This window comes from Martes martes, assembly GCF_963455335.1.
Source record: "Martes martes genome assembly, chromosome: 7".
In the NCBI taxonomy this organism is placed as follows: domain Eukaryota; kingdom Metazoa; phylum Chordata; class Mammalia; order Carnivora; family Mustelidae; genus Martes; species Martes martes.
The window spans coordinates 110074154-110094655 of NC_137894.1; the positions used below are offsets into that span (position 1 = coordinate 110074154).

General features: G+C 35.3%; 1 protein-coding gene across 2 annotated transcripts in view; it reads left to right on the forward strand.

The window, feature by feature from the left end:
- The window catches only part of FUT8 (fucosyltransferase 8), a 304241-nt gene that overhangs the window by 45137 nt on the left and 238602 nt on the right, over window positions 1-20502 (forward strand). For both annotated transcript variants that reach the window (XM_080808026.1, XM_080808027.1), the window contains exon 2: window positions 1198-1284. The gene's annotated coding sequence lies outside the window, so the exon portion shown is untranslated. The remainder of the gene's footprint in view (window positions 1-1197; window positions 1285-20502) is intronic.

Genomic DNA, 20502 nt, shown 5'->3' on the forward strand with positions numbered 1-20502 from the left:
TGAATCTTTATTAAGACCATTCACTTGTCAATCTATGGTTAACTTTCTATATGTCAAACATGGTAGTAGATACTAGGGAGACAAAAGAAATAAGAGATAGGGTCCCTTATTAGAAGATCACATGAGATGGCACATGTATAAGGCAACAACACATTCTAGCACAGATTAATGGAGTACATAGTGATTATGTCAGCTCTCAGGGAGAAATGGAGGGGCTGGATTTTGAAAAAATTGATGGATTTGCATTGATTCACCAAGAGGATAAGGGAGAAAAAGTCCCTGCTCTAAAAAGAAGGAATGGTGTGTTGCAGGGTGACCGCTGAGAATGACAAAATTGTTCTGTGAAAAACAAGCAAGTTAATTTGGCTTGAATGGAATTCTCTGTAGAAGAGAGTCAGAAATTAGGTTGTAGAGCTGATTGTGGTATGAGGGATGTAGAAGATTTTGAGCATTAGTCTGCGAAGAGAGAAAGCTGATTGCCCCGTATGTTAAAAAGTAGGCAAAATTAAAGAATTTTGTGTTCACAAAGTAAGTTTTATAGGTGCTGACTTAATTTTAAGATAAACTATGAAGCAAATGAAGACACTGAGTGTTACTGTGTTTGATTACAATAGAAATCCATTCTTTATTGGGGTTTGAAAAGCACTGCTTACAGAAGTGAATAAATATATAAAAGTTTTATGTGGGGGTGCCTGGGTGGCTCAGTCAGTTAAGAATCTGCCTTCTGGGGATGCCTGGGTGGCTCAGTTGGTTAAGTGGCTGCCTTTGCCTCGGTCATGATCCCAGTGTCGTGGGATCGAGTCCCATATCGGGCTCCCTGCACGGTGGGGAGCCTGCTTCTCCCTCTGCCTCTGCCTGCCACTCTGCCTGCCTATGTGCTCTCTCTCTGAAAAATAAAAAAAATAAAATCTTAAAAAAAATAAAGAAAAAGAATCTGCCTCTGCTCAGGTTATGATCCCGGGGTCCTGTGAGTGAGCCTAGTGTTAGGCTCCCTGCTGCCTGGGGAGCCGGCTTCTCCCTCTGCCCCTCCCCCTGCTTACTCGCTCTCAAATAAATAAGTAAAAAAATAAAATCTTTTAAAAAAGTGAAAGTTTTACACATTATGATGTATTGTAAGGGAAAAAAAAGGATTTTTTTAAATGGTATAGTAACTGAAGGTATTCTGACTGAATTTCATTTGTTTGTTTGTTGTTTCAGGTTGCTGCGTACTCATGACCCAGGTGGTATTTTCATTCAAGATAAAGTGTGTCCTATTGCCTTTATTGATTAACTGAACAAATTCAGGTTAGTATATTTTGTGGACAGCATTTCCCTTTTCTAATTATAAATTAATATGTTGAGAAATGGATACTTTTGTGTTTAAAGCTATGTATGTACATGGCAGTGAATTAGAAAGACCAAGTCAATCTAAACTCTACTGAATTATGTATTAGTTAACAGACATTTTGGTACTACCTACTATGTATAATCTGTAGTGCATAAAATAAAAAAATGTTTTACTCCTTGTTTAGTAGTTTTGTACTTTAAGAGGCTGGTTAAAAACAAGTTGTGGCTGAGTATGTTACATTGTAATTTTGGTGTTGTGTGACATATTGGGTGTTGAAAATAAACAACTCATCTTAGAGTTTTTGGACATTTTTATAGCTGACTTTTAAAGGATAGATTGTTGTCCAGATTTTAGTCATACATTAAAATTATTGTTTTTAGTGTTGTCTGTGCGTCTTGACAAATATGTATTCATCCCCATCATCTTTTAAATTCACTCATGTTGTCTCTTTGTAGTCAACCTCTCTCTCATCTCAACTCATAGCAACCACTGATCTGTTTTTAGTCTCTATAGTCTACCTATTGTGATATGTCATTTAAATAGATTCATTGAGTATGTAGCTTTTAAAATCTAGCTTCTTTCACTTAGCATAATGCATTTGGATTCATTCATGTTGTGGGTACTAGTAATTTGTTCTTTTTTCTTTCTTTCTTTCTTTTTTTTTTTTATTCTGAGCTGTGTTCTACCACATGGGGATATACTGTAGTTGGTTTATTCATTCACCACTTTATAGACATTTGGGGAGTTTCCAATTTTTGGTGATTATTTTAGTCATACTTTTTCTCTTTTTTTTGTGATAAAATAGCCATTTTTTAAGAAAGATTTTATTTATTTATTTGAGAGGGAGAGAGAAAGCACCAGGGAGGGGAGGGTCAGAGGGAGAAGCTCACTCCCTGCCGAGTAGGGAGCTCGATGGGGGACTGGATCCTTGGACTCCGGGATCTTGACCTGAGCTGAAGGCAGAGGTTTAATGGATTGAGCCACCCTGGTGCCCCTCCCCCTCATCTTTACCATTTTTAAGTGTACAGTTCAGTGCTTTAAGTGCTATGCAGTCGTCAAACAACTCCTGTAACTCTTTTCATCTTGTAAAACTGAAACAATATACCTATTAAACAATAACTCCCCATTCTCTATTCCATCCAGCACCTGGAAAGCAGTATTGTACTTTTTGTCTTTATGAATTTGACTCTAAGTAATTCATATGAGGGGGGTCATACACAGCATTTGTCTTTTTGTGAGGCTTATTTCACTTAGCATAATATCCTTGAGGTTCATCCGTGTTGTAGCATAGCACAGAATTTCCTTTTTGAGGCTGAATAATATTCCATTGTTTGTATATACTTCATTTTGCTTGTCTGCTTATTGGTTGTTGAGCATGGGTTTCTTCCACATTTTAGCTATTGTGCATAATGTGGCTATGAACATGAGTGTATAAATATTTCTTCAACACCCTGTTTTCAGTTCTTTTGGGTATATATATGCTCAGAAATGAAATTGGTAGGTCATATAGTAATTCTATTCTTAATTTTTTGAGGAACCACCATAATTTTTCCACAGCAGCTATTTTACATTTTACATTTTACCATTTTACAGTCTCATCAGCATTGCACAAGTGTTTCAGCGTCTCTACCTCTTTGCCAACAACTGTTACTTTCTGTTTTTTGATAGTAGCCAATCTTAATGGGTATGAAATTGTAGGGGTTTTTTGTGTGTGTGGTTTTGATTTGCATGTCCCTAATGATTGGTGCCACTGAACATCTTTTTATGGGCTTATTGGCCCTTTGTATATCTTCTTTGGAACAATGTCGATTCCTGTCTTTTTTTCCAATTTTGAATTGGGTTGTTTGTCTTTTGTTGTTGAGGCTTAGGAGTTCTCTATATATTCTGGATAGTAATCCCTTATCAGATACATGATTTACAAGTATTCTATCTCAGTCTTTTAGCTTGTCTTTTTACTTCATAGATGTTATCTTTTGATGCACAAAAGTTTTAGTTTTCATAAAGTCCAGTTTGTTGATTTTTCCTTTCTTTCCCCTTATGCTTTTCGTGCCATATCCAAGAAATCATTGGTAAATTCAGTATCATGAAACTTTTGTCCTATGTTTTCTTCTGAGAGTTTTATTATTTTAGGTCCTACAGTTATGTACGTGATCTATTTTGACTTAATTTTTGTACAAATGTTAGGTAGGGGTCTAGCTTCATTCTTTTGAATGTGGATATTCAGTTTTCCCAGCACCATTTATTGAAAAGACTGTCTTCCTCCCCCCTTCAGCCCCCCCACCATTGAATGTTATTGGCACTCTTGTCAAAAATCATTTGACCATATATGTGAGGGTTTATTTCTGGGCTCTCTGTTCCATATGTCTGTTTTTGTGGCAACACCACACTGTTTTGTTGTTGTTGTTGTTGTTATTTTTTAAAGTTTTTATTCATTTGAGAAAGAGAGAGAAAATACAAGTCAGTGGAGGGACACAGGGGGAGGGAGAAGTGGGTTCCCAGCTGAGCAGGGAGCCCAACACAGGGCTGGATCCCAGGCTCTGGGATCATGACCTGAGCTGAAGGGAGATGCTCAACTGACTGAGCCAAACAGGTGGCCCAACACCACACTGTTTTGATTACTGTAGCTTTATAGTAAAATTTGAAATCAGAAAGTATAAGTCCTCCAGTTTTTCTGTTCTTTTTCAAGATTGTTTTGGCTCTTTGGGATCCCTTGGGATTTCATATGAATTTTAGGGTGAGTTTTTCTATATCAGAAAAAATGTGATTGGGGTTTTGATCAGTGTTGCATTGAATCTGTTGATTTCTTTGGGTAGTGTGACATTTTAACAATATTAAGTCTTCCAGTGTTACTAACATGGGATGTGTTTCCATTTATTTATGTCTTCTTTACTTTATTTCATTAATATTTTGTAGTTTTCATTATAGAAGTCTTTTGCCTCCTTGGTCAACTTAATTCATAAGTATTTTATTCTTTTTGGTGCTGTTAATGGAATTCTTTTTGTAACTGTCTTTTTAAATTGTTCATTTTGTGTAGAAATGTGGTTTGTTTTTGTATGTTGATTTTGTATCTTGTTGTTTTGATGAATTCATTTCTTCTAAGAGCTTTTTTGTGAAGTCTTAAGGTTTTTTTTTTTTTTTTTAAGATTTTATTTATTTATTTGACAGAGATCACAAGTAGGCAGAGAAGCAGGCAGAGAGAGGGGGACGCAGTCTCCCTGCTGAGCAGAGAACCTGATGCAGGGCTTGATCCCAGGACCCTGAGATCATGACCTGAGCCGAAGGCAGAGGCTTAACCCACTGAGCCACCCAGGCGCCCCTAGGTTTTTTTTCTTTTTTACACATAAGATTATATTACCTGCAAATAAATAATTTTACTTTGTCCATTTCAGTTTGGATGCCTTGATACATATATTTTTTTTTCTTGCCATATTGCTCTGGCTAGAGTTACCAGTACTATCTTGAATAGAAGTGGGTAAAATGGGCTTCCGTTTCCTTGTTGCTAATCTTGGAGGAATAGCTCTTGGTCTTTCAACATTGAGTATGATATTTGCTGTGGGTTTTTCATATATTGCTTATAGTATGTCGAGGTAGTTTCCTTCTGTTCCTATTTGGTTGTTTTCATCATGAGAGGGTATTGGGAGGGTATTGGATTTTATCGAATGCTTTTTTTTTTTTTTTAACATCAATTGAGATGATCATGTGGGTTTTTCTTTCATTTTGTTGATGAAGTGTATTACATTGATCAGTTTTCATATGTTGAACAATCGTGGCATTCCTTGAATAAATCCCACTTAGTGATGGTATGTAATCCTTTTAATATGCAGTTACACATTTTAAAAATAAAAATGTCATTGTATTAATAGAATGTTTATTAGTAGAATTATTAATAGAATGTTTTATTAACAGAATTTATTAATAGAATGTTATTGTTAAAGAAACCATGATGATTTTACTATTGCTTTTTTGGGCTGGGGTTGCATTTCTTTTAAAAAGCATTAAAGCATAACCAAAGAATTTTTTTTTAACAGATCTTGTGGGTAGGGGAAGAGACCTGCATTTATGATTTCTTCGAGTATATAAAGAGAAGTAATGCAAAATTGTTAGAAATGGGGTATATTGGATCTTGTGGTGTTTCCTGACTATTGAAAAATCATGTTGCTTTCTTGAGTATAGTGTTAGATCAGAAATGTACTGATAGGCTTGTATAGTTAACACTTATAGCTCCAAAACCTACCTGTTTAGAAAAGTCAAATAAATTACAAGAATTCTCTTATATTAAAAATCATACTTACTCTCGAAGATGGCAAATGTCGGGCATAAAAAGTCAGTTTAAACTTTCTTGAATGAATATTTGGATTGAAAGTGATGGAAATTGTCCTTTTGCCTTGGGGAAATTAGTAATATAAAAAATTAGCTATGTAGTGATCTCAAAAAGGCTACTGATTATTTACAAGAATTATCTGGTTCATTATGTGCTATAGAAATAAAAAGATCTTGAGCAAAATATTATGCTCTGAATCAGAGAATGTTGCTTTAGATTCCATCTCCTCAGCCTGGAGATTAAGTCATTGCAACTTTGAACTGTTCTGTTGTTTCTGAATATTTTAGATAAATTGTATGACTTGAATAGTATCTATAGATAAAATAGTAGATAAAATAAAATGTTGTATGATATTTGTATTTTTAATTTTTTGAGAATCTTCCATATTGTTTTCCATAGTGGCTGCACCAGTTTACAAAACCACCAACAGTGTACAAGTTTCCCTTTTCTCCATATCCTCACCAATACCTGTTATTTCTCAGTTTTTTGATACTAGCCATTCTGACTGCTATAAGGTGATATCTCACTGTGGTTTTGATTTGCATTTCTCTGATGACTAGTGATATTCATGTTCAGAACTACCAGTTTCCCTTTTCTCATGAGCACTACGAAGCCTAGAAAATTAGCCAAAAAAAAAACAAAAAAACAAAACACACACATACACACAAAAGCAGAACAAAACTTGTTCAAGATGCTGTTTTAGAAATGGAACCTTTTAAAATAAAATAGCATTTAAGTATTTAATTTTAGATATTTGATGTATGGGCATATTAAGAGATTGTGACTCAGTTGAAGTGGTTTTAGTTATACTAAAGTACACCTCTTTGCTCTAATTTTTTTTCTCCTGTAACATCTTCTATTCATTATATTATACTAATTTCATTCTGATTTCCTAAGAATTTCTAGCCCTTTAGAACAAAGGAGACAGCTATTTGGAGAAAGTTCTGCATGACTCTTTTGTATTTCTGTCCATATTCTGAGTGGAAGCATTGACAGCTTGTGTTGGGGGCTGTCTTTTCAAGGAAATCTGTATACCAAACATCCTAGAAAGATAGAAATAGTGTTTTTCCTAAGGAAAACAGGTTACAGATTTCCTTGCTGTCCAGTATAATAAAGGTAATCCCTTTGGGGAAAAGATAGGGCACATTAGCTTATAAACCCCTTGAAAGATTGGGGTTTCATAAGCTCATTTTTCTTTTCCTGTAGCAACCATACTCTGAGTGCAGGCATCACTGGCTCACCTTGTGTTGCCCTTTAAGAATTAGGGCTTGGGGAACCAGCACAAATGATGATACTCTGGCTCCTGCTGTTGTCTTGAATAGTAAGCTGTTCTTTGTCTCTGATCCAGTAGTGTCATATCTTCTGCCAGGATTATCTGATGCTGAGTTGCCAAATACCACTAACACAACTTATTGGTAAAATAAAGCTGAGTTTATTGTTTATTGCTATGAAGGAGAATACCATCTTCAGAAGGCTTTGGTGATATCTTAGTGGGGCAAAGCCAAGGTCAAAATTTGAGAATTTGAAGTTTGGTTTGAGTATTAAGTGGTGGTGATTGAGCTTGATTGGGTTTGAATACCATGATAGTTTAGAATTGGTAGAAACAGCAAAGCAAGGATTTGAAAATTGTTGATGCTTCCTGTTGAAGAGATGATGGGTTTTTCCTGAAGCTTCTGAAATGAACAATCAAGTTATATTCATGCAAGAGTCTCCTGGAATAGTAGAGTTATGCTAATGAGAATGCTGGACTAATAAAGTCTCATTAATATATACCGGAAGATTTGCATGTAGGTATATTAGCTTCTTAGGGCTGCTGTAATAAATTGCCACACACTTACGGCTTAAAACAATAGGCTCTTTTCTCTTCCATGTTTTGGTGTTTACAAGCAGTCTTTAGTGTTTTTTGGTTTCTGGCAGTGTAACTCTAATCTCTACCTCCATCTTCACATGGTGGTCTTCCCTCTGTATCTGTGTCCCAAATGTCCCTCTTCTTATAAGGACTCCCAGTCACTGGATTAGGGCCCACCTTAATCCACTATTACCTCATGTTACCTTGATTATATCTGCAAAGACCCTATTTCCAAATAAAGTCACATTGACAATTAATGACTTTTGGGGGGACACTATTCCCCAAGTACAAGGATGCAAGGGAGTATGTGGTTTCAGTCATCAGTATCTAGTGTGGCTAGTTGATTTTGTTACTCAGTATCCGGGACACTGTGGCAGGCTGATTGCTTAGCATGCATGTAGGATAAAATCTCAGACTCTTCAGAGTTCTTGACAAAAGGATGATGTAGTGGAAAGAATACCGGTATGGAAATCAAGTTGCCTTGGTTCTAGTTTGTGCCCTGCTATTAAGTAGCTTGAGAAAGTTATTGTCTTCTCCAGCTATTAGTTTCTCAATGGGTAAAATGGGGAAGTCTGGAAGAAAAGAGGAATGGACCAAATGATCTGTATGGGCCTTTGTAGGTCTCAGATTCTGAAATTTGTTAATTGTTGAGTGTCTGCTATATACCATACTGATGGTAGTTTTGATAGAGTGACAAAATTTAAAAAGGAAATAGAGAATGATTTAAATACTGATATGATAAATTCTGACTTGTGAATGTGGCCTTGTTTGTGTCTTGCTTACTTGGGTGAAGATCACTCATGAAGATAGTAAGTAAACATGAGGTTAGTCCTGATCTCTCTGACTTAACCATATTTTGTTTTTCAATTTGAATAGTATATTTGGAATAGAGACATTTTTGAGGTCAGTTAATTCACTTGAAGTTAGAAAAATGTATCGTTGCTGCAGTCTTTCAGCTGAGTTCAGAAAATGAAATAATCTTTTTTCAAGTGAACATGAGAGGGTAGATCTCCCTTCATTGCCCACATTGCTCTATCATAATATTCCTGCAGTCAAGGGATCTGAGAAACATTCCTCCTAGAGAAGAATGGTAATAGTCTAGTGAGGTAGAGCCTGGTGCTAGAGTTCTAGGTGTAAGTGATTCTTCTTCCATTGGATTTTTTAACGTTTTAAATAGCTCACTGCAGTGTTGTTTGAATTATGTCTCTGAATGTTGAAAATACATAATAGTTACTTCATAAACATTTTTTTGGATACTTACGAGGAAATTTTTTGGTAATACTAAAACCACAGTGTGGTTGTGTCTGTGCTTGTACTTTTCAAGGTACAAATTAATAATGTCTATGTACTAGTGGTAAGTATAAATACAGGTTGAACAAACATCTTTGGATTTGCATTAAAAGTGACTGAAGTAGAAGAAAATGGATTTTTGATTCATCCCATATGGTAGAATTCAGACCCATCTTCCGGGAAACCCTGGAAATCTCTCAACACTTGAATTTAAGGATCTTCCAGCATATAGCTCTTTAATTACAGACAGATTTTCCCAGGCCCCTGTTTTCAGGGTAGGTATTTGGTTTATTCAGAGATGATCACCAGAGACTGCAATAATGGTGATTTCTTTTTTTTTTTCTCTTTTCTTAGTTTTAGAAGAATATTAGAATATAAAATTTGCAATAATACTGTAGCAATACTTGAAATAAAATACATTAAAAAGGGGGTTCCTCAGTGGTTCAGTTTGTTAAGCATCTAATTCTTGATATCGGCCCAGGTCATGAATTCAGGGTCTTGAAATGGAGGCAGACATGCCACCTGCTGTTGAGCTCCATGCTTCATGCAGAGTCTGCTTGAGATTCTCTTCCTTTCTCTCTGCCCCTCTCCCCTGCTTACATACAAGCGCATGCTCTCTCTGTGTCAAATAAATAAATCTTTAAATACGTTAAAATGATCATAATTAAAAACTAATAACATAGATGCTATAATTATGGTAATAAAAATACATACCTTCTGTACATTATTTTCTGTTCACATTTCCATCCTTCAATGAAAAGAGTAGGAGAATGTTACTGTGTTTTTTTAATGTGCTGTCCACATCAGTGAAGATAACTTGACCTTTAAAAAGCCAAGATTTTGGGCGCCTGGGTGGCTCAGTCAGTTAAGCGACTGCCTTCAGCTCAGGTCATGATCCCAGAGTCCTGGGACATGCACAGCATTGGGCTCCCAGCTCCACAGGGAGTCTACTTCTCCCTATCCTCTCATGCCCTCTCTTACTTGCTCTCTCAAATAAATAAATAAAGTCTTAAAAAAAAAAAAGCCAAGTTTTTTTGACTCGTGGGCCATTCCAATGATTCCTGGAAGGCTTTTTTTTGAGGGGTGTGGGTGGATATGATAGCTGATGATTCACGTTTTTGTTAAACTGTTTGGTTTTTCCTCCTCATTTTAGACCTTGAAGTTGGTCTGCTAATATTTAGCAAGATAAAGTTTCTTCTACTTGTAAGAAATATTTTCTAGTTTCAGAGAATTTTGAATTGGCAAAGATTAGAAAGTAGAGTATGGATATATTTGATTTATTTTATGGTTTGGAATCTTCACTTTCTGTGTAGTGTTTATTTTGTTGGATTCACATATGCATGAGAAATTACAGGATTCTCCAACCCCCAGCCCCCAGCCAGCTACTTCTGCAGCCTCATAGGAAAAACAAAAAAGAAAAGAAGGAAAATCATGATCATGTTAAACATATTTTTTTTCCCCTCTTCTTAAACACCTATTCTGAATTAATGGACTATTGTGCTGGTTGTTTAGTTGAGGGTTTTTTGATTGATTGATTGATTTGTCAGAGAGAGAGCACAAGTAGGGGGAGCAGCAGGTGGAGGGAGAGCAGGCTCCCCACCGAGCAAGGAGCCCAGTGGAGGACTTGATCCCAGGACCCCAGGATCATGATGCGAGCTAAAGGCAGGTGCTTAACCAACTGAGCCACCCAGGCATCCTTTTTTTTTTTTTTTTAATAGATTTTATTTTTTGGAGTAGTTTTACCTGTAGAGAAAATGCAACAGAAAGTACAGAGTTCCCTTATATCCTATATCTTGCTATAATTGCTTATTACTGCCAGGTATTTTTTTCCCTTACAGTTCTTTGGGATTTTTTTATGTAGATCATACTGTCTGTGAACGAAGACAGTTGTTTTTTTTCCTTCCTACTTTATATAATTTATATCCTTTCTTGTCTTACTGCCTTAGCTAGCTAGGGTGTCCAATATGATATGAATAGGAATGGTAACAGGGAAAATCTTAGAGGGAAAGTATCTAGTTTTTAACTATTAAGAATGGTATTTGCAGTGGGGCTTTTGTAGATTTTATTAGCTTGAGGGATATCCCTTCTACTTCTGTTTGCTGAGTTTTTATCATAAATGGGTATTGAATTTTATCAAATTCTTTCTCTGCAGGTATCGATATCACATGATTTTTCTTGTACAGTGTGTTGATGTGTGATGGATTACATTAAAAAATTGATTTTCAAATGCTGAACTTGATTTATATACTTAGAATAAATCTTATTTGGTTGTGCTGTATAATTTGACTTGCTGATATTTTTTGAGGATTTTTTGCATCTCTGTCTGTGAGAGATATTTGTTTGTAGTTTTCCTTTCTTGTAATGTTGTTTGGGTTTAGTATTAGAGTAATACTGGACTCATAGAACAAATTAGTAAGTGCTCCCTCTTCTTTCTTTAACAGACTGCAGAGAATTGGTATTTCCTGTTTCTTAAGTGTTTGGTAGAATTCATCCGAGAAAATATCTGGGTATGGAGCTTTCTGCTTTGGAATAGTGCTAATTATTTATTTAATTTCTTAGATTAGTGTAGGGTTATTTGTATGATCTGTGTCTTCCTTGTGTGAGCTTTGGTAGATTGTCTTTATAAGAATTGTTCTGTTTCATCTAAGTTGTCAAATGTATGGGCCTTGAATTATTTATAATATTGCTTTACTATCCTTTTAATGTGAGTAGGATCACTAGTGATGGGCCCTCTTTCATTTTTGATATTACTAATCTGTTTCTTCTCTCCTTTTTTCCTGACTAGGGGTTTATCCATTTTATTGATCTTTGAAAAAAAACAGCTTTTACTTTTGTTGCCTTTTCTCTTTTATTTACATATTTTCATTTTCATTGATTTCTGCTCCCGATTTTTATTATTTCTTTTCTTATGCTTATTTTGGATTTTATTTGCCCTTCTTTCTCAATTTCCTATGGCAGAAGCTTGAGTGATTGAGTTTAACTCCTTCTATTATTTTAATATATAACTCCAGTGCTACAAAAATTTTCTCAGGAAGAGAAAATGCAGTAGTATGTTTACTGCATTCCACAAATACTTTTGTTTTATTTTCATTTTTACTTAAAGTATTAATTTCTTGAGACTTTCTTTTTGACTCATGTTATTATTGGGTTATTTAATTTCCAAATATTTGGGTATTTTCTAACTATCTTTTTGTTACTAATTTTTAGTTTAATTCCATTGTAGTCTAAAAACATACTTTGTATGATTAAGGTGTGTTTTCTGGCCCAGAATATATTCTATCTTGATAAATGTTCTCTTTGAGCTTGAGAAGAATGTGTATACTGCTATTGTTGAATAAAAGAGTGTAGATGTCAATTAGATCCAGTTGATTGATGATGCTATTCAGTTTTACAATATTCTTACTGATTTTATGTGTACTGGTTTTGTCAATTACTGACTAGAGGGGCATTAAAGTCTCCAAATATTGTAGTGAATTCATGTGTTTCTCTTTGCAGTTCTACTAGTTTTTACATCATTTATTTTGATTCACAGTTGTTAGGTGCATACATGTAAAGGAAGTTATATCTTCTTGGTGAATTAACCCTCTGACATTGGGTAATGCCCACCCCTTATCATTGGCTGACAGTCTCTGTCTTTTAGTTGATGTATTTAGACCATTGATATTTAAAGTAAGTATTTGTATACTTGGATTAATATCTACCATATTTTTAAACTGCTTTCTATTCCATGCCCTAGCTGTTTCTTTCTTTCTTTTTTTTGTCTTCTACTCTGTTTCTGCTTTCTCTTGTTTCATTTGAACATTGTATATGATTTTTTTTTATCATATCTTATATATCATTATACTTACTGTAAAATTTTTTAGTGGTTGCCCTGGAGTTTGTAATTACACATTTACAACTAATCTTTGTTCACTTTCAAATAATAATATACCACTTCATGGGTAGTGCAGGTACCTTATCATAGATTATTCCCAATTCCTTTCTCCCATCCCTTATAACATTGTTGTCATTCATTTCATTTATCTATAAGCTGTGATCACTGAATATATTAAGCTATTGTTATTTTTAACAAGTTGTTATTTGTTAGATCAAGAATAAAAAATAAGATTTAATTTTATCTTTATTGCTTCTCTAATGCTTTTCATTTTTTAAATGTAATCAACATTTTCTGACACTTTGTAATTTGTACAAAATTACGATGCTTTATAATTTTCCTTCCCTCTGAAAAACTTTTTTTATTTTTATTATTTATTTATTTATTTTTTAAGTATTTATTTGAGAGAGAGAGAGATTGAGAGAGAGAGCACAAGAGTGGGGGCAGGGCAGGGTAGACAGAGAGGGAGATGCAGACTCCCTGGTGAGTAGGGACCCCAATACAGACTTGATCCCAGGACCCTGGGATCATGACCTAAGTCAAAAGCAGACACTTAACTGACTGAGCCACCCAGCATCCCTGAAAAATTTTTAAACATTTCTTGCAAAGAAGGTGAGTAGGCCTTTGAGTTGAGTTCCCTCAATTTTTATTTGTCAGATAAAGCCTGTATTTCCTTTTCACTTTTGAAGGATAGTTGTGATAGGTACAGAATTCTGGATTGGTGGGTTTTCTTTTAACACTTTAAATTTTTCACTCTGTTCACTTTGCTTGCATGGTTCTGAAGAGAAAGTTTGATGGAATTCTTATTTTTCTCCTGTTTAGGTAAGCTTTTCTCTTCTGGATTCTGCCCAGATTTTCTTATCTGTTTTGCTGCAGTTTTACTGTGGTATGCCTAGGTGCATATATTATAGTATTTATCCCATGTAGTATGTTCTGAGCTTCATGGATCTGGTTTATTGTGTATCATCAAAGACATTTTTTCTGTTACATTGTTGTTGATTTGTTGCATTTCCTTTTGATTTTTTCTTACTCATAACTGTGCTTACAATACCCATCTGTTCTTGCATGTTGTTTACTTTTTCCATTAGTGCCCTTAGTATATTTATCATAGCTATTTTTAAACTCAGTGATAATTCTAAAACCTCTCTTATATCTGAGTCTGGTTTTGAGGCTTGCTTTGTGTCTTCAGATCATAGTTTTTGCCTTTACAGTGCTTTGTAATTTTTTGTCGATAGCCAGACATGTTATATATTGAAATGATTATATAAACTGAAATGATTAGGCCTTTAGTGTGAGGTTTTATGTTTATCTGATCAGGAGTTAGGCTGTTTACTATATTACATAGCAGTGGTGTCAGAGGCTAAAATTAGTAGTGTTTTTGTCTGCCCTGTTGGTTTCGGGTTTTGTAGAGAATCCTTTAATAGGGTCTGAGGCTTGCAGTTCTTTTACATACATACATATATACCTATACATATACATATATACATATATATATACACATGCATATATATGTGTGTGTGTGTGTGTATCTATCTATCTATCTATCTATCTATATATATTTGAGAGAGAGAGAGAGAGCATGAACAGGGGAAGGGGCAGAGGGAGAAGGAGAGGGAGAAACAGACTCCCTACTGAGCAGGCAGCCTGATTCAGGGCTCTATCCTAGGACTCTGAGACCATGACCTGAACCAAGGCAGCTGCTTAACCAACTGGGCCACCCAGGTGCCCCTGCAATCAAGAGGTGGTTGCTTAACTGACTGAGGCACCCAGGTGCCCCATAGTTATTTTATTAGAATGATGTGGTGTATTTGGTCCCAGTGTTTTAGTGAGCCTGATTTGGTTATCTCTTACACCATGTTGAAGGATGGAGGGGTTGGAATTGGATATTTACTTTCCCCCAGGTTGTTTAGATTCTATAAAACCTTGGTTGGTTAGACTCTATAAAATTCTAGTTTGTTAAGCTTTATTGAATAGTTTTTTTTTGTTTTGTTTTGTTTTGTTTTTTTTCCAGACAGGCCTTTTAAAGAATAACAGAGAGTTCTGGGCATATTTCAAGATGGTTACTTTTCCCCTCCCCCTTCTGGAAATAAGATTTTTTTCTCAGACTCTCCCACTGAGAACCTGATAGGGTTCTTGGAGGTAAAAAGTCAGGAATGCATGGGGACCTTTCAAAGACTGGATTCCCTCTCCATTTATCACTCCAAGCTAGTTGACACAGAGTTGTTAATTATTGTTAAAGTATTCCTATTGATCCTGGCTCCAGCTAAGGGCTTATTATGTTTCTAGGCTTCTGCAGCTCCCACACTGATTTTCTGTATCTGCCAGTCTGTGTCTCTGGTTTTCAGGGTAACAGTTTGCCCTCTGAGTTCAATTCTCTGATGGATCTAAGAAGAGCTGTTGATTTTCACCCCCCACCCCGCACCCCCACAAAGTCAGTCAGTCAGTCTTTCTTTCTTTCTTTCATGAGAACAGGAGTGATGAATTACAAGCTGTTTACATGTTGGATATGATTGAAGATGATTTTTGACTCTTTTTGGCAATTTTGTAATGGTGAAACTTGGTTTGATATCCTCTGTCTGATTTGACGGTATTTTGGGATTTGATTTCCTTCTGGCATTAGGTTTGCACAGTTTGAGGTAATGTATTCTAATTTGCAAGAATGAGTATAGAACTTTTTCAGAGGGAAATTGATCTCAGGACTGACTCTTGTTATTGGTGAAATGACTCATTCTTAGCCCAGTTACTATTCTTCTGTTTGCAAGTGTAGTTTGGGGATACTGGCAACCTTTCCTTATTTCCTACGTTAAATAGTCAGAGTTTCATTTTTATACTCTTGAGCCATATAAAAAATATTTTTACAGACTTTTTGGGTGTAGGGTCTTGTCAAGTTTCACTAATTTGCACTTATGGTAACTGTACTGATGATGCTGGGAATGGTTATTAAAACATTGTGCTGGGGCTCCTGGGTGGCTCAGTTGGTTAAGCACCAGCCTTCGGCTCAGGTCATGATCCCAGAGTCCTGCGATCGAGTGCCTCATCAGGGTCCCTGCTCAGCAGGGAGCCTGTTTCTCCCTCTCCCTCTGCTGTGCACCCCCCTGCTTGTGCTTTCTGTCTCTGTCTCCCTCTCTCTGTCAAATAAATAAATAAAATCTTTTAAAAAATTATAAAAACAAGAAAGCAACAAAACAAAAACCTTGTGCTGATACTTTGGATTTATGAAATTAATTGGATGGCTCATTCAGACTGGATGTCTTAATTTAATTAGTACATTGTTCACTAATTATTTTTATGAGCAGAGAATAGAGTAATGGTGTTAATCCTTACATTTTCTGTGATGTGGCAAAAAAAAGCCAAAACCTTAATGTACATCATGAATTTAGTGCTTAGATATCTTGACTTCAGTGCTTCAATCTCTTGGTGGAAGTATGAAAAGAGAAATTGGTGTATATTATATGTTAAATGTTTATTTTCTTTTAAAAAACATTACATTAAAAAATCACTATGTTACAGGTAATTCAGACAACTGTTTTATTAAAATAAAAGAATCATCCTTTATCCCATAGCTTAACATGACAATAGCTACCATGTGTGAGTATACGGTTCTTTTAGTTCTTTTTCATATATGGATTTTTAAAACATACACTCAAAAGTGTGTTTTCTCATTCTGTATTATTGTGTTTTTAATAGTATGTTTTTTTATAGAGTGACATACTGTTAGGTTGGTCAGACTGACAGTTTATTCTGTTATCACTGTGATGAACTGTGTATGCATTTAGCTTTTCCATTTCTTTTGATTTAGCTTAAAAATTTTTTTAAATTTTATTATTATTTTTTAAAATTAGGTAGACTCTGTGCCCAGTGTGAGGCTTGAACTTACCACCTTGAGATCAAGAGTTGAATGCTCTACTGACTGAGTCAGCCAGGCGCCCCCTGATTTAGCTTTTCTATGTTTGTGCCATTTCCTTGCCTGGATTTTCACAAGTTTCAGTCTCTCTTTCTTTATCTTTCTCTTAAGGAATATTTTATGTTTTCTCCCCCAGGGCTAATTAACTTTTATTGGATCTTGAAAATATTTGTTTTCTTACACGATTAGAAAACAGTTCTTTAGGACTTAAATTGCCATAGTGATTCCCATTGTTCTCTTCTAAAAATTGAAATTTTGTAACTAAGTGATAAAAATGTTAAGATGTGTCAGACTTGGTATTCTGGACTCTCATACTTAGGTTTTAAATAATCTGTAGTTAAGTAATTTAATATTTTATGTTGTACTTAAAAATTGAATTTTTCCTCACTGACTTTATATTTGTGGGTTTAATTTGATGTCTTTGTTAGGATTCCTTATTAGATTTTTCTGCATTCTTCTGATTTTTCCTCTACTGTCACTTGTGTTTAGGCCTGAACTGGGTCTAGCCTTTTGAGTGGAAAGTCAGTAGTGACTTTCAGTCAGTAGAAACTTCTAGAAACAATTACTTAGTCTGATGATCCTGAACCTACTTCCTCACCCATAAAAGCTATCAAAGGATTGTTTAGGACATTCTATACTGCATATTCTCTTCTGACTTTCTAAGTTGACATTTTATAAAGTATTTAGCTTTTTTTACTCTTGTCATCTTCAAGGTATTTTACCATGATTAAAAAGAAACAAATCATGTTTCTACTGAGACATAGGTGAACCCAAGGGAAGGAAAAGATCATGCAGAATTGTTGAGTTCATTTCATTTAAAAGCAGTAAAATTCCATAATTGGAATTTGTTCTTATTCTTTGCAATTTTTTCAGGGAAGATAGGATTTAAATATATATATATATCACTTAGGAATATCTGTATTGGTTGGCATTTAAAGTGATGTATACAAGGATGCTCATTATATGTCTTTCTGTCCTTACTCCTTTTTTCTCCTGGTCTTGATTTCTTGCTCTTTCTCCAACAAATTTAATGAACAACTGCTGTAATTTTGGACACAAAATGATTAAGACCCTGCCTTTAGAAAGCTGATAATTTAGTAGGTGAGCTGGAAATGTATGTCAATAGTTGCCATGTAGGAAATCTCCTAATTTCCTATATAATAATATGTTCCCCAAAATGTGTTTGAAAATAAATATTCACATGGCAGAGAGTTAGGAGGTGTTTGGGTATTTCTATGGGGAGTTATTCCATGAAGCCAAAGTGTGTCATTATAAAACATCTAATTCCAGGGTGAATTTAGTTTGCTGGGTGGCTCAGTTGTTTAAGCATCCAGCTCTTGGTCTCAGCTCAGGTCTTGATCTCAGGGTCTTGATTTTAAGCCCAGGGTGGAGCCTATATAAAACAAAAACGTCTAATTCTATTTCCTGGGCATGTTGTCTCCATTGGGACTAGGAATCCTATTTGGTGTACAACATCAAACGTGTCTGAGTGGGATTGCTAGCTGTGCCTGAGCTAAGCAAATGGATCTTGGCCCAACCTCCTTGTAGAGAGAGGTACAGCCTATGGGATTTGAGCTCTGTTACTGGGATGGTAGGTATATGAAGCTGGGGGAAAAGGATCCTTCTCACCCTGCTGTGACAATATGAGCTGGGTACTTAAAGCATGACTCCCATTCATACATTTGATTACCTGGGATATCTCTTTGCAACCCAGCAATACATATAGCTCTGCACTGTCCCAAGGGAGAAATCACGGACTGTTGGAGATAGGCCTGGGAAAGAGTAGGCCAGACAAGAGGACACCTATCCTGCAGGATTTTAGAGTGACAGCTTCAGTCACTCGTTCATCCTTAGCCATCCCAACTTTTGTGTATATGTGGCCAAGGCTTTGTCTGTACAAGGACTGGGAAATGAGGTAGGAAGAGTTAATTTTTTTTTCACCATAGGCCAGGATAATAACAAATGTTTACCTCAACTTCAGGGAGTCCTGGCTTCACACTTCTTCCACTCCTTGGCATTGTGAGCTGCCAGAGCTTCATGCAGTAACCATAATCATTAATAAGATGATGTCTAAGAGACTGAATTTGGTGTCCTAAAGGTAGTTTAAGGGTATTAGTCTGTGATGTGTGAAATGTGTTGAGTTGTTTGAAATTTAGTCCTGGTGTGCTTAGTGTGGTAAGTATAATTGGCATATTTGTAAAACTCAGTAGTAGCACACAGGGAGGAATAATAAATTGTGCCTAGAAGATAATGAAAAGGTTTACAGAGGAGGGGATACTCAAACTCTTTAATAAATGGGTGGCTTTGGAAGTAGATTTAATAGTGGAAATTCCTGCCTGAAAATACTGGTATCTTAAGACCTCACTCAAATCAGATAGGGCTGTGGTCCAGAATACATTATTTGTCTTGAATTTCCTTATACCCTAATTCTTTATACACAAAATTCAGTAACTTCTAAGCTGCCTTTAGTAAATTTTCATTGTGAATTATACGTTAGATGATTAAATGTTTAAGTAGAATCAGTTGCTCTATTTTAAACTTTTGATTCAGATACTGTGCTGAATGCCTGAGACAGCCACAACATATGACATGAATTAAGTCTTAAGAGGCAAAAGTCCAGAGGAAAGACAGAAATCTCTAAAACTGTGACAAGTGGGGAATTGTGCTCTTAAAAAAATGTGCTTTGTGAGAGTAGGGAGGGAGTGATGATATTCTGAGTGGAGAACGAGAGAGTTTGAGAATGGTGCTGGATGGAGATGACAGTTGAGTTGATAGCAGAGATACTTTTAAAGCTAACCTTCCAGTACCTGGTCTCTAAGTTTTCTTTAACTCTAGACTTAATTAGTTAAATTACAGTCTTCCATAGCATTTAGTTACATATGTGTACAAGTAGAATTACTACTCTTAATAAGGACTCTCAGATTTTGCATGGTTCAGGATCAATAAAGCAAAATTATATTTTCCTTGGTATATTATATTTACTCGTAATACTAATAAATACTACTATACTACCACTACTGCTCCTGTAACTACTTCTATCATTGCTATTATTACTGTTATTAGTACAGTGTTCTAATGCTATTAACCCTTGTCCTCTTCCTTCCACTCCTAATACTACTGAATAATGCTTATTTTTACTGGGAACCACTTTTAAGTTCTTTTTTTTTTTTTTTTAAAGATTTTATTTATTTATTTGACAGACAGAGATCACAAGTAGGCAGAGAGGCAGGCAGAGAGGGGAGGGGAAAGCAGGCTTGATCTCAGGACCTGAGATCATGACCTGAGCCGAAGGCAGAGGCTTAACCCACTGAGCCGCCCAGGCGTCCTGGTTCTTTTTTTTTTTTTTTTTTTTAATTATTTTTTAATAGTAATCACTATTACTGTCTGACGTGGGGCTTGAACTCACAACCCTGAGATTAAGAGTCACACGCTCTACCGATGGAACCAGCTAGCCACACCTATAGTTTTTTTTTTAAAGTTCTTTACAGTTTTTTTTTTTTTTTTTTTTTTTTTTTAGTTCTTTACAGTTTTAAGATGGGAGAGTATATCAATTTTTAGAAGGCTTTTTGAGAGTATGGATTAAAAAAATGATTATTTCACAGAAACTTAATAAAATTATCTGTATTTTCAAAGAAGTCTTCTGATAATTCAAGTTCTAGTTATGAGGGGTTATCCTCTGTTTTTCTTTATGTTTCTTGATAAGTATTATATGTATGGTAATATGATTGAGTTCTTATGATTAGATTTATTCCAAATAAAAATTAATCCTAAATATACAGGTTTTTCTACTGAAGTATATACTTTTTTTGTTACTCTTTATATATATATATATATATATATATATATATATATATATTTTTTTTTTTTTTTTTTTTTTTTTTACTTTTAGGTCAATCAGGTGTTTGTTTTAGAATTTCTCTAGAGATCATAAGCTATG